This window comes from Triticum aestivum, chromosome 4D (assembly GCF_018294505.1).
Source record: "Triticum aestivum cultivar Chinese Spring chromosome 4D, IWGSC CS RefSeq v2.1, whole genome shotgun sequence".
Classification (NCBI taxonomy): Eukaryota; Viridiplantae; Streptophyta; class Magnoliopsida; order Poales; family Poaceae; genus Triticum; species Triticum aestivum.
Genome location: NC_057805.1, coordinates 502908843 through 502922579, shown reverse-complemented (window position 1 = coordinate 502922579; position 13737 = coordinate 502908843). Strand labels below are relative to the sequence as shown.

Below are 13737 nucleotides of genomic sequence, written 5' to 3'. Positions count from 1 at the left end.
AGGGGGCACCTGGGGAGGCCCCATCACTCGTGGCTGAATAAGGGGTCCAGACCCGGGCGCTATGACCCCGGGCGGGTTACTAGACCCTGCACCTGGCGTGTTGAAGAGATTGCGTGGATCGTAAACCGGAGGGAGTCGAGATTGGGTCTTTTGATGCCTCCTTCTCATGACCTCATTGGCCGCGTTCTGATCCATCGTGAGTCGGAAGGACTGCGCCTGGATCAGCTGAGTCTGGGCATCGAGAGCCGCCCTCTCTGCAGCCAGCCTGATCCCTTCCGCTGCAAGATCCTCTTTAGCTTTCATTAGATCCAATTTTAACTGTGCCACCTCTGCATCGTGCTGAGCTTGATCTGCCGGGTCAACCGTGGCGGTTAGCAGGGCCGTCATCTTGTCCGTGAGATCCATCAGCACCTGAGCCGGAGAAGGCACCGGGTTTCCCGCTCCAGCAGCGGGGTTCTGAACAGGCTGCGCACCAGCCATAAAAACTCCAACCTGACTTGGCGGCTCAAATAGGTCCGGAATGCTGTCACCATCGGAACAGCCCATGAGCCTGCCATCTTGAAGTTGATACAACGAGTTTGACTCATCGGTGGCCGACTCGCCGTCAGAGCCGGCGGCCGTCTCATCACCAGATCCAGATCGATCAGAGAGTCCTCCATGGATACACCCCACAAAAGCATGCCTTAAGGCAGGCCGGGCCCGGGCGGGTCGCGCACGCTGAGCCGTCTCGATGAGATCGGCGCAGAGACCCGGCTCAGGGCCCGGCTCACCAATCTTGCCAATGAAAACATGAATTCCGCCGAAGGGGACCCGGTACCCGTACTCAATTGAGCCGGCGTCGGGGCCCCAGTTTGCATCGTCGATGTAGAGCTTGCCGCGACGACTCTTGGTCATCCGGCCCACAGCGTATCCCTTGAGCCCTTCGAAGCTGCCCTTCAAGAACTCAAATCCACCGTGCGCTGGCCCCACGGTGGGCGCCAACTGTCGTGGAATTGTCACGGCAGATGTCCTTGAGCTAGGACTTAGTCGTGGAGCCATCGCAGCTAGGAAGCTTGAAGGGGTTAATGCGGGACAAGGAACACGAGGGTTTATACTGGTTCGGCCCCTTACGGTGAAGGTAAAAGCCTACGTCCAGTTTGAGGTGGTATTGATTAGGGTTACGATAACCAGGGAGCTAAACTGCTATGCCCGGCTCTCGATGAGATTGTTGTCGCCCTAAACCGCTGCCGGGTCGTCCCCTTATATAGGGAGGCCGACGCCCAGCAGCTCTCAGAGTCCCGGCCGGCTCATAAGAGTGTCCGGCTCGGACTCTCAACTATACTTGCCTTATACTACAAGCTCTACCATAATAATGATTGTAACTAAGGGCTTTAAGCCATCTCCGGGTCTTAAGCCCATCTTTGGCCCACCGTCTTTAAACTTGGCACCGGGCTTCTGGCAATGACCATATGAGTAACCCGGCCCCTCCTGGCGGGTGACTCTAAGGTCCATATCCTCAACAGTCACGGTTTGCAATTCGGCACCTAATGGAGTTGTCACTTGGAATCTTGTGAAAACCAGGGTACTAAATGAAGAGTCCAGAAAGGTGGATGAAGCTAGTTCTTCCTCACATTCAGAGGTGTTGGTCACTCAGTCCAGGGGGAGAAGCAAGAGCAGATGTCTGGGTAAAGGGGCAGAAAGAGGTAGGAACAAATCAAAAGGTATGTATGCTGATTATGAGTGCCATCACTTCCATCAGAAGGGCCACATTAAGTGGCAATGTGACAAGTGGAAGAAATAAAAAAAGAAAAAGAAGAAGCAAGATCGGAAGCAAGTTGACAGTGATAGTGACACAGAGGGCAACCGAGTTACTGCAGTAGAAGAGGACATCATGCTTGTTATGCATGAAGAAAATGAGGGCAGATTTGGTTCCACTGTTGAGGATAGGATCACTGTTGTTTCTGATGAAACCGTCAACCTTGTGGATGGTGACGAGATGATTTGGATACCGGACAGCGGTGGTACCATTCATGCTACATCTCATAGAGAGCTCTTCACTAACTATATATTAGGTGATTTTGGTGTTGTGAAGATGGGGAACAATGATAGAGCAACCATCATTGGAAAAGGAGATGTGCATTTGGAGACCGCAAATGGTACAAGGTTAGTCCTCAAATCTGTGAGGCATGTTGAGGCACTTCGTCTCAATATTATTTCAGTTGGTTTGCTTGATGGAGATGATTACTTGAGCAGTTTTGGAAAAGAGCAGTACAAGCTCACCAAAGGCAACATGATTGTTGCAAGAGGTAAAATGGTCTCAGTTCTGTATCATGTTCATGCTAAGCTCTTTCGTGCTTCTGTCAATGCACTAGAGAAGGATGATCATTGTGCTCTATGGCACAAGAGACTTGGGCACATGAGTGAGAAGGGGATGACAGTGCTAGTGAAGAAAAAATTGTTGAAGGGTGTGAAAGGAGTTCACATTAAGAAATGTTCAGATTGTCTAGCAGGGAAGCAACACCGAGTTGCCTTCAAGACTCTACCTCCTCACAAGAAGCCTGAGAAGCTGGACTTGATACATTCCGATGTTTGCAAAATGTCGGTAAGATCTCTTGGTGATACTAAGTACTTTGTGACTTCTATTGATGACTTTTCCAGGAAAGTTTGGGCCTTCACTTTGAGGACCAAAGATCAAGTACTAGGTGTATTCAAGTAATTCCAAGCCTCAGTTGAGAGAGAAACTGAGAAGAAGTTCAAGTGCATTCGCACTGATAATGGAGGAGGGTACATTGGGCCATTTGATGCATATTGCAAGCAGCAGGGTATTAGGCATCATACTCCCTCGAAGACACCACAGCTGAATGGTCTTGCTGAGAGGATGAACAGGACAATTGTGGAGAGAGTTAGATGCTTGCTGTCAAGTGCAAAGCTACGTAAACACTTTTGGGGTGAAGCTTTAATGACTGCAGTTTATCTTATTAATCTCTCACCAAGTTATCCTTTGCAGGGAGATGTTCCTAACAGGTTCTGGTGTGACAAGGATGTCTCATATGACCACCTGAAGGTTTTTGAGTGCAAGGCCTTTGTTCATATTCCTCAAGATGAAAGGTCAAAGCTTGATTCGAAGACACGGCAGTGTATCTTTCTTGGCTATGGTGGTGATGAGTTTGGCTACAAGCTGTTTGACCCTATAGCAAGGAAAGTGGTGAGAAGCCATGATGTTGTGTTTGTTGAAGACCAAACAATTGAGGATATTGTGAAGATAAAGGGGCAGGTTCCTCCTCAGCAGCAGCAAGACATGATTGATTCTGACCCAGTTCCTGTAGCTCCAGCTCCTGTGCAAGTTGAAGCAGATGCAGAAGATGTACAAGATGATGTACATGGTGGTGCAGGTGAAGAAGATGCTCCCCAACAGCAGCAGCAAGAGTATGATGCTGAAGTTGATGATCCGGATCAGCACGAAGCACCAGCACCAGAAATCCACCAGCTGCTCCACTCAGAAGATCCAATAGGGGTCGAATTCCTTCCAGCAGGTATCCCTCAGATCAATATGTGGTGTTATTATCTGACGGTTCAGAACCTGAATGCTTTGCAGATGCAATGGAAGATGAGCACAAGAAGGAGTGGAAAAAGGCTATGCAAGAATAGATGGATTCCTTGCATAAGAATCATACTTATGAGTTGGTGAAGTTGCCCAAGGGCAAGAAAATTTTGAAGAACAAGTGGGTCTACAGAATCAAGCAAGAAGAGCACACATCACATCCAAGGTACAAGGCCAGGCTAGTTGTAAAAGGATTCGGCCAGAGAAAAGGCATTGACTATGATGAGATCTTTTCTCCGGTTGTGAAGATGACATCCATAAGAGTAATCCTTGGCATGGCAGCAAGCCTCAACTTGGAGGTTGAGCAAATGGATGTGAAGACTGCATTCCTTCATGGCGAGCTGGAGAAAGAAATATACATGGAGCAACTTGAGGGGTTTCTTGTGAAAGGCAAAGAAGGCTATGTGTGCAAGCTGAAAAAAAGTCTCTATGGCCTGAAACAAGCACCAAGACAATGGTACATGAAGTTTGAAACTGTCATGGGGGAGCAAGGCTACAAGAAGTGTAGCTCAGACCATTGTGTGTTCATTTAGAGGTTCTTAGGTGATGATTTCATCATATTATTGCTCTATGTTGATGACATCCTGATTGTTGGCAAGAATGTCTCTAGGATTGCTAAGTTAAAGGAGTTGAGCAAATGTTTTGCTATGAAAGACTTAGGTCCAGCAAAGAACATTCTCAGAATGAGAATTGAGCAAGACAGAAATTGCAACAAGTTGTACTTGTCTCAAGAGAAGTATATTGAGAAGGTACTTCAGAAGTTCAGCATGGAAACTACTAAAGTTGTGAGTTGTCCACTAGCAGCCCATTTCAAGTTGAGCAGAAAGCAATGTCCTACCACTGATGAGCAGAAAAAGGAAATGCATCATGTTCCTTATGCTTCAGCGGTTGGGAGTTTGATGTATGCTATGGTGTGTACAAGGCCTGACATTGCTCATGCGGTTAGTAATGTGAGCAGATTTATGTCAATCCAGGAAGACCTCATTGGGAAGCCGTGAAGTGGATTTTGAGATATCTCCGGGGCAGCACAAATCTGAAACTTTGCTTTGGTGATGGTGAGGCCAAGCTGATTGCTTTTTCAGATTCTGACATGGCTGGAGATATTGACAGAAGGAAGTCTACTTCAGGTTACTTGGTTACCTATGCAGGGGGAGCGGTGTCATGGCAAAGCAGGCTGCAAAAGTGTGTGGCATTGAATACAACTGAAGCTGAATTCATTGTTGTAACAGAGGCGAGCAAAGAGCTATTGTGGCTAAAACGGTTGGCTTGTGAGCTTGGTTTTAAGCAAGACAAGTATGTGTTGTTTTGTGACAACCAAAGTGCTATCCTATTAGAAAATCTGAGTCGCTAAAAGCATACGGGAAGTTCATCTGTTGCATCCAAGCCATGGAGAAGGCCACCATGACAGCTGATTTTGACTGGGAACATCAAGGAGGAAACTCCCCCTCGAGGGCCTTACCTAGTGTAACGCCCACGATGCGGCTATATCTCCCACGTGTCGAGGCACGACTTAGAGGCATAACCGCATAGTGGTTTTGTCGCAAGAAGGGTCATCTTCACACAATCCCATGTAATGAACAAGAATGGGATAAAGAGTTGGCTTACAATCGCCACTTCACACAATACATAAATATAATTCATACATCATCCAAAATACAAACATATAGACCGACTACGGTCAAGATCCAGATGAAAATAAGACAACCCCAAATGCTAGGTCCCCGATCGTCCCAACTGGGCTCCACTACTGATCATCAGGAAAAGACACATAGTAACGACCACGTTCCTCGTCGAACTCCCACTTGAGATCGACCCCATCATCTGCACTGGCATCGTCGGCACCTGCAACTGTTTTGGTAGAATCTGTGAGTCACGGGGACTCAGCAATCTCACACCCGCGAGATCAAGACTATTTAAGCTTATAGGAAAGGATGGTGTAATGAGGTGGAGCTGCAGCGGCAATAAGCATATATGGTGGCTAACTTGCGCAAATGAGAGCGAGAAGAGAAGCAACGGAACGGACGTCATCTAGCAATGACCAAGAAGTGATCCTGAACACCTACTTACGTCATACATAACTCAGACCGTGTTCACTTCCCGGACTCCGCCGAGAAGAGACCATCACGGCTACACACGCAGTTGATGTATTTTAATTGGGTCAAGTGACAAGTTATCTACAACCGGACATTAACAAATTCCCATCTGCCTCATAACCGCGGGCACGGCTTTCGAAAGATAATACCCTGCAGGGGTGTCCCAACTTAGCCCATCATAAGCTCTCACGGTCAACGAAGGATAAACCTTCTCCCGGAAAGACCCGATCAGTCTCGGAATCCCGGTTTACAAGACATTTCGACAATGGTAAAACAAGACCAGCAAAGCCACCCGAATGTGCCGACAAATCCCGATAGGAGCTGCACATATCTCGTTCTCAGGGCACACCGGATGAGACATCCTACGAGTAAAACCAGACCTCGAGTTTCCAAGAGGGGGCCCCGCAGTCTGCTCAGTTCGGACCAACACTCGAAGGAGCACTGGCCCGGGGGGTTTAAATAAGATGACCCTCGGGCTCGCGAAAACCCGGGGGAAAAGGCTTAGGTGGCAAATGGTAAAACCAAAGTTGTGCCTTGCTGGAGGAGTTTTATTCAAGGCGAACTGTCAAGGGGGTCCCATAAATCACCCGACCGCGTAAGGAACGCAAACTCAAGGAACATAATCCCGGTATAACAGTAACTAGGGCGGCAAGAGTGGAACAAAACACCAGGCATAAGGCCGAGCCTTCCACCCTTTACCAAATATATATAGATGCATTAATTAAATAAGAGATATTGTGATATCCCAATATATCCATGTTCCGACATGGAACAAACTTCAACTTCACCTGCAACTAGCAACGCTATAAGAGGGGCTGAGCAAAAGCGGTAACTTAGCCAAACAACGGTTTGCTAGGAAAGGATGGTTAGAGGCTGGCATGGCTAAAATGGGAGACATGATATAGCAAGTGATAGGTAGCGGAGCATGGCAATAGAGCGAACAACTAGCAAAGCAAAGATAGAAGTGATATCGAGGGGTGGTCATCTTGCCTGCAAGGTTCTCAGAGTTGTCGAAAGCTTGATCCTCGTAAGCGTACTCAATAGGTTCCTCGTTCACGAACTCGTCTCCCGGCTCTACCCAAGACAAGAACACAAGCAAACGGAACCACAATCAACCACGAGAAATGCACAAGCAACATGATGCAAAACATGTATGATAAGCAAGATATGATATGCGATGCATATGCGTGCTCCGGAAGGAAAAAGATGAAAAGGCAGTAACTTGGCAAACCAAGCATGCCAATGGAAAGATGAGGTGATTTCGGTCGAAAACGATATAAAGATCACCGGAAACGGATGCACGGTTTGCAAATGGCAAGCAAAACAAGAATGACACTAATCTGCGATAAACAGCAAGATAGCAATTAAATGCAACAAGTAACAATGCTACAGCACTCCAACATAGCAAAAAAGCACATGGCAATAATCTACAGGAGATGCTTGACAAAAGATGAACACTGAGTTATGGCTAGATCACAACATAACAAGCTCAAACAAGCATGGCAAAAGTGCAAAAGATAACAGGTTCACAGACTTGGTGAAAAACTGGACATGGCAGAAAACAGCATCAGGTAGCAATGTTCAGAGCACGAAATCAACATGCTACAGGAACTTAACATAGCAAAACAAGGCATGATAGTGTTCTACTAAATGCACATGACAAAAGTCCCTTACTGACCATGAGCCAAAAAGGACCAGAAGATATGATGGCAAGCATGTAAACATAGCAAGTTTCGTTATCAGGTTTCAGACTTAGCAGAAAACAGAGCATGGCAGAAATAATAATATGTAGGCCTATTTGTGAGCTTGATGCACTCACTACAGAGAACGCACTACAAACCAAGAATATCTACAGCAAGATGGCATGTTTATGAAGCTATCCATGGCAAGTACAATTGCATAGCTTATATGGATCAACTACAATAAGCTTGGCAAAATTGCATATCATGTTAAGAATCTGCCAGAAATATTTTATAGCAAAAGTAGAGCAAGATTGAGTCATGCTATGGCACTCCATAATTGCAAAAAATTGCAATAATGGATCCATTACAACTATATCTACAAAACAACCTTACGGAACATCTCCAAAATATGCATGGATCTCTCGGTAGCATCAAGTTTTCATGGCAACAAAATAACAGCAGACAAGGACTTAGAGAAATCACCAAGTCCCTGAAATCAGAAATATTACGGGCCTACTTTGCATGCTTGTGCTAGTCACCACAGAGATCACAAAATACATGGACTACACCACTGGAAAGATGGCATGGCATACTTCAAAACACCATGTAGAGCTCATGCCCATAAGATGCACAGATTAAAAGATACAAAAATGACAAATCTCCAAGTTCTGATAAGAACCAGAGAATAACAGCAATAGCCCTCTTCCACAGAGATTTGGGCATCAATATGACCTCTAATGAACATGGTGCAATTGAACAAAATGAAGAGCATCACGAGGCGAACAATTTTACATATTACACGCGCGAATCGGAGCTACATGCAAGAAGTTATAGCATCACGAACAGGGGCATATACTGAGAAAAAATCCAACACTTAGAAATATTTCGGGGGGGTACGGTCAACGCTCACAGAGATCCAGATCGGGGCCGAGCGGCGCTCGTCGCCGGCGGGAGAGAAGAGGAGGCGGGCGGGAGGAGAGGATGGCCGACGGGGCTCGGGCGGCGGCCTCGGGGCCGGCGGAGGCGGCGCCGGGCGGCAGAGCACGGCGGGCAACGGTGCTGGGCGGCGGCGATGGCCGTGCGGCGCACGGCGGCGGCGCGGCGAGGAGGCGGCGGACGCCGGTGAGCGCGGGCGGCGGAGACGGCACGGGGCGCGGCCGGACCGGCGGGGCCGCGGCCGGCGCGGTGGAGAAGGCGGCGACGACACGTGGCGTCTGCTGATTCGCCGGGCGGTGTGGGCGGACGTTGTCCGGCGCGGGCGGACGTTGTCCGGCGGCGAGAGGTGGAAGACGCTAGGGTTAGACTGCGATTTCGTTTTTCGGGATGCTCACATATTTATAGGTAGAGGGAGCTAGGAGGCTCCAAATGAGGTGCGGTTTTCGCCCACACGATCGTGATCGAACGACCTAGAGCATGGAGGAGAGTTTGGTGGGTTTTGGGCTGGTTTTTGAGGGGGGTTTTGCTGGACACTCAAATGGACTTTGCGGATGCCCGGTTAACCGTTGGAATACCAAACGACCTCCGAATGGAACGAAACTTGACCGGTGGTCTCCGGGTGGTATACTAGGGCCACTTGACAAGCCTCGGTCCATTCCGAGAAAGTTTGACACCTGCACATGAAAGAAAACAAGAGGGATGCGCCGGAGGAGATAGGAGCGCCGGATTGCAAAACGGACAACGGGAAAAATGCTCGGATGCAAGAGACGAACACGTATGCAAATGCAATGCACATGATGACATGATATGAAAATGCATGACATGACAAAATACAAAACGAAAGACAAAACCCGACCACGGAGGGAATATCATAACACATAGCCGGAAATGGCAAGAGTCGGAGTTACAAATATGGCAAGTTACATGCGGGGTGTTACAACCATCCATGATGTCGGGAGCGGGAGTTTGTTGGGCTAAGTCCCTCCACATGGAGGTGTGTTGGCAGCCCAACATCAGCCCATAAGTCCAACACATGTTAGCCGTTGATCTTCGCTGCATCCAACGGTTGAGAGTGCTTCCAAGGGAAGTGAAGCAAGGAGAAAACCCTAGCCACTCCACCCCTGCTGGTGGTGGCTGCCATTCGTGAGAGTGAGAGAGAGAGAGAGCACACAAGAGAAAACACAACCTGAGAGAGAGGAAGAAGAAGAAGCAGAGGTTCTGTCCAGATTTGCTGCATATGACTAGACAGTGTTCAAGCTAGTGGTTGAAGGCTCAAATGTGCTTGGATCGACCCCAAACTTGGTGAGCTCGTTCCTTACTTTGAGTACTTCGATCTGGTTAGATGGTTTGAGGATTGGGTCAGTGGAGCATCATATTTGAGAGTGCTTTTGTCAGCTCTGACTGCTGCAGTTTCAGAACAAAGTAGTTTTGGGAGACGAACAGTTTGGGTAGGCAAACGATGTCCGATTGAGCTGAAATTTGGAGGGGATCTCAGGAACTCATGTGTCTACTTGTCTATAAAATTTGGTGTTGTTTGGTTCAGTGGTTTAAGAGCAGTTTGCAAAACACTGAAGGGTACAAAAGCTGTGTAAACTCTGCTTTGCTGAAATCTTGCCTCTTGTAGCTGTTGTTGCTGTTGTCGGTTGGCAACGTGGAGAGTGTGTTGTAAATCTCTCTAGAGGTTCTAGAGAAGACTTTGTACTCATCATTCTCATAGTGAAGTTGTGTGAACCGGTCGGTCCACAGCCGTGGTTTTTTTACTCCTCAAGTTGAGGAGGTTTTTCCACGTTAAATCCTGTGTCACTTGTGCATGTTGTTTGTGTTATTCCGCTGCTTACTTGTTGGTTGAAGCTGTCCTCAAAGTTCATCACAAGTGAAGGGGGCTGTGTAGTATGCATATTTGCCGTGTCGATGAATTTGTGCAGCGCATTATTGTTGTCCAACCCCGACACCTCCAAGTGTTTGTTTCATAACATTGAGACTCTTTAAAAGGAACAGAGTAATCATGCAACTTATTCATGATGCTATGGGCACTGTCGTATATAGGTTCAATCAAGTCGTACATGGAGGCAGGGGCATCTGCAGTGGTGCTGTCCGATGCTATCTTCGACAAAGAGTTGATGAGAGAAAGGAATTCCATTGCCTCGCAAATCAGGCCACTTTGCAGGCATCACTGTGGGGAAATGAGGCAAAACCAAAAACTGAGTAGCGTGCAAGCATTGCAGTTCAGAAAATGGGAGAGAGTGCTTGCCTAATATTGCTTGGCTTGGGATTAACAATGTTATCCACTCACATTCCCTGCTCTGCATGAGAAGAGGTAAAACAACTGAAACTTTATCAACTGGTAGAACAGAAATGGTTTAATCTGTTCCGAAGAAAATTAATCCAGAATGATATGTCTTTTTTCAGGAAAAGGTCAGTTCTGTTTCCATGGTACCGAAGCCATCACCGCCCCGCCACTCGCCAGTGTTGGCGTCGCAGCGTCGCCGACAGATGGCTAGTTAACATAGGGAATTAATCCAATGGCATTCCGCTTCCTTTTGGGAGCTTGCCTAACTAGTGTAATCTATTTCCTCTCATCCTTGTATTCCCATGTAATTTTCCTGATTCTGTCGGTTCCTCTTAATGAAAATGAAAAGTAGTGCTGCTACATTTTGTCAAAAAAAGAAGAGAAAAATCAACTGCTACCACTCCACAAGTCCCCATTCATTGAGTCTTATCAACTTTTATTATGGCTAATTGGCTAGTGCCCAGCTCCAGCTCTGACCAACACTAGTACATGCATCCTGAAGAAACTCTGAACCTCACCCACAGTGCAGGGCTAAGGGGGGGGGTAACTCTGAACTAGACCAACATCACCACCAGCACAAGGAGGCTGGACAGCGCGAGCGGCCACAGAGCAGCGGCGGCGGTGGCACGCATGCCATGTCCGGCGCTTCCCACAGTGTAGACGGAGACGCAGAAGGAGCAGCGGTAGCCTCTATCGTAGCAGTCATAGTCGTCCCCTACTCGCACCTGCAGGCCGCCGTCGTCGGTCGAGTTGTTGGACACCCTGCACATCCAATCGCACGTTTCCTTGTCGATTGGTCCCGGACGGGCATACATCGTGCAGACCCACATTCCGATCCCGTCGGTGTAGCGCTGAACGTCGACCTCTGCCGCCACCGGCGCCGGCATAGCCATGCCTGAAATTCAGATCGTTTTGTGTGTGAGCTAGTATGTGGGTAGACTGTAGTTGGGCGTGGGTTGGAGATCGAGTGGGTGGGGTTACATTGCACTACATACCGGAGGGGGCCAGCAGCAGCAGCAGCAAAAGGGCAGCAAGGCTGAAGATGGTGATGGCGCGTCCTGTCTTCATCTCTGTTCGTCGTCACAAGTTCATAGTAGAAGAACACCATGTCATATGAAGTCATGTCAGTAAGAAGGAACAGAAAAGGTGGGCAAATGAAGAAACAATCCTTGTAAATCAAGCAGAAACAAAACAAAGTACAGTAGTAGTAAAATGATTCTTGGAGATGTAATTTTGATGCGGCGAAACCACGTACGCAGGAACTGCTACTAACCTGCACGAGAAGGCAACGTGCGCACTGGCCGGCAACCCTGCACCACAAGCCGCCACCGAATCGCCTGCAGAAGAATGGAGGGGTTGGACGATGATGCTCAGCTCGGGTGCTCGATTTATATAGATATAGAGCCCAACTCCATCTCCATGGGCGGAACCAAGCTCCTCCTCCTCCTCCTCCTGTGGGGGTGTACTGTACATGTCACGGGCCAGCCCATCGCAGCTCGACACGTATGCACACTGACTGCACTGCAGAGATGAGAGCGAGGCTGGCCGGTAGCTAGTGCCGATTTGGGAACCTCGTCTTGTAGATGGGATTGGTAAATTCGTCTCAGAAAAAGGACAAGGCGATGAGATTGGCAAATGACACAGGCCTGATGTAGGTGCATTGCTTGCTTCATTTCGGAAAAAATGGGGCTCTGTTTGCATTGATTCAGCGCTCTACTAGCACAGATATCTATGTTTGTTCAGTGGATCACTGGAGTGCAGCACCACAAGGGCAAGGCGCGGTGAGGATGTTTTTTTTGTTGACGATGATCATGTGCCCTACTGGTCTTCTTCATCTCTCTTCTCTTCACATGGTTGTTACAACCCACCTCCTAACACAACATTATTACGGTCATAGTATCGGCAAAGAAGGGACATCAAAAGACACGAGGAAGAATCATTGATGATAAAACTGCAACAAAAGCATGAATACCTTTTCTAAATAAAAACATGAATATATGTTCAGCGTAATGGGGGCAGCAGAAGCGAAATCAGAACGAAACATAGGCGCCAAATGGAACATTATAGTGCCGTTATTTGAAAATCTTGAAGTGAAAAATAAATGCTTACTTAGCAAATGGCTCTACAGATTGGCAGTAGAGAGAGATGGGGTATGGTTACAGTTGTTGCGTAATAGGTACTTGCATTCCAAAACTCTGGCACAAGTGACGGCACAACCGACTGGCTCTCTTTTTTGGAAGGGGCTAATGAGAACAAAGGTTTCCTTCTTCAACAGGAGCAAGTTCGTTGTTGGGAATGGAAATAGTACAACATTGCACAACGGAAAGAAGAGTTCGTTAGTACAGTGTTGGGTTCTGTTCCTCTTAACATTTAGTTCACGCGAACACTGGTGGGTGAATGATGGGATAGATGGCTGCATCTCGTGTGTAGGTTAATGGAGATTAACCTTTCTGATGTGCCGGATATCATACACTGGATATTGTCAGTGTTAGGTGTATTCTCGGTTAAGTCGATGTATATAGACCTGATAAACACCAGACCTATCCCGAGGTCGGTTCACATTTGGAAAATCAAGGTGCCGTTAAAAATAAAGGTATTTATGTGGTTTGTGCATAAAGGAGTAATTTTAACAAAGAATAACTTCGTAAAGCGTAGTTGGGAGGGTAGTAAACGATGTTGCTTTTGTGACCAGGACGAAACAATCCAACATCTTTTCCTCCAATGCCACTGCCTAAGTTATTGTGGCGGACCATTCACACAACCTTTAACGTACCTCCGCCCGTTACGGTTTCACATTTACTTGGGACGTGGTTAACTGGGGTAGAGCCTAAGACTGCGGGACATATTCTAGTGGGAGTGTGTGCATTACTTTGGGCTATATGGAATAGTCGGAATGATTTTTCCTTTAACAGACAAACCATTACATTTTTTGCTGGTTATCTTCAGAGCGTCTGCTTGGATCTGTACGTGGTCGTTACTCAGCCATGCGTGCGGATCACATAGAGCTTATGGATATTGGGTGCAACCGATGGGAGATGGTCGCACGGGATACTTAGGGCGTGTTTGGTTCCAGTTTGGAACAGTAGTCGCATTGCATACCCTTCTCAACCCAGCCTGGTTGAGGAAAAACAGGCCCTAATACGCCATATGCAACTT

At 47.5% G+C, this 13737-nt stretch overlaps 1 pseudogene; it reads left to right on the top strand.

Annotated features, from left to right (window-relative positions):
* The window catches only part of LOC123097165 (KHG/KDPG aldolase-like), a 98648-nt pseudogene extending 88045 nt beyond the window's left edge, over positions 1-10603 (top strand).
* Positions 10604-13737: the final 3134 nt, after the last annotated feature.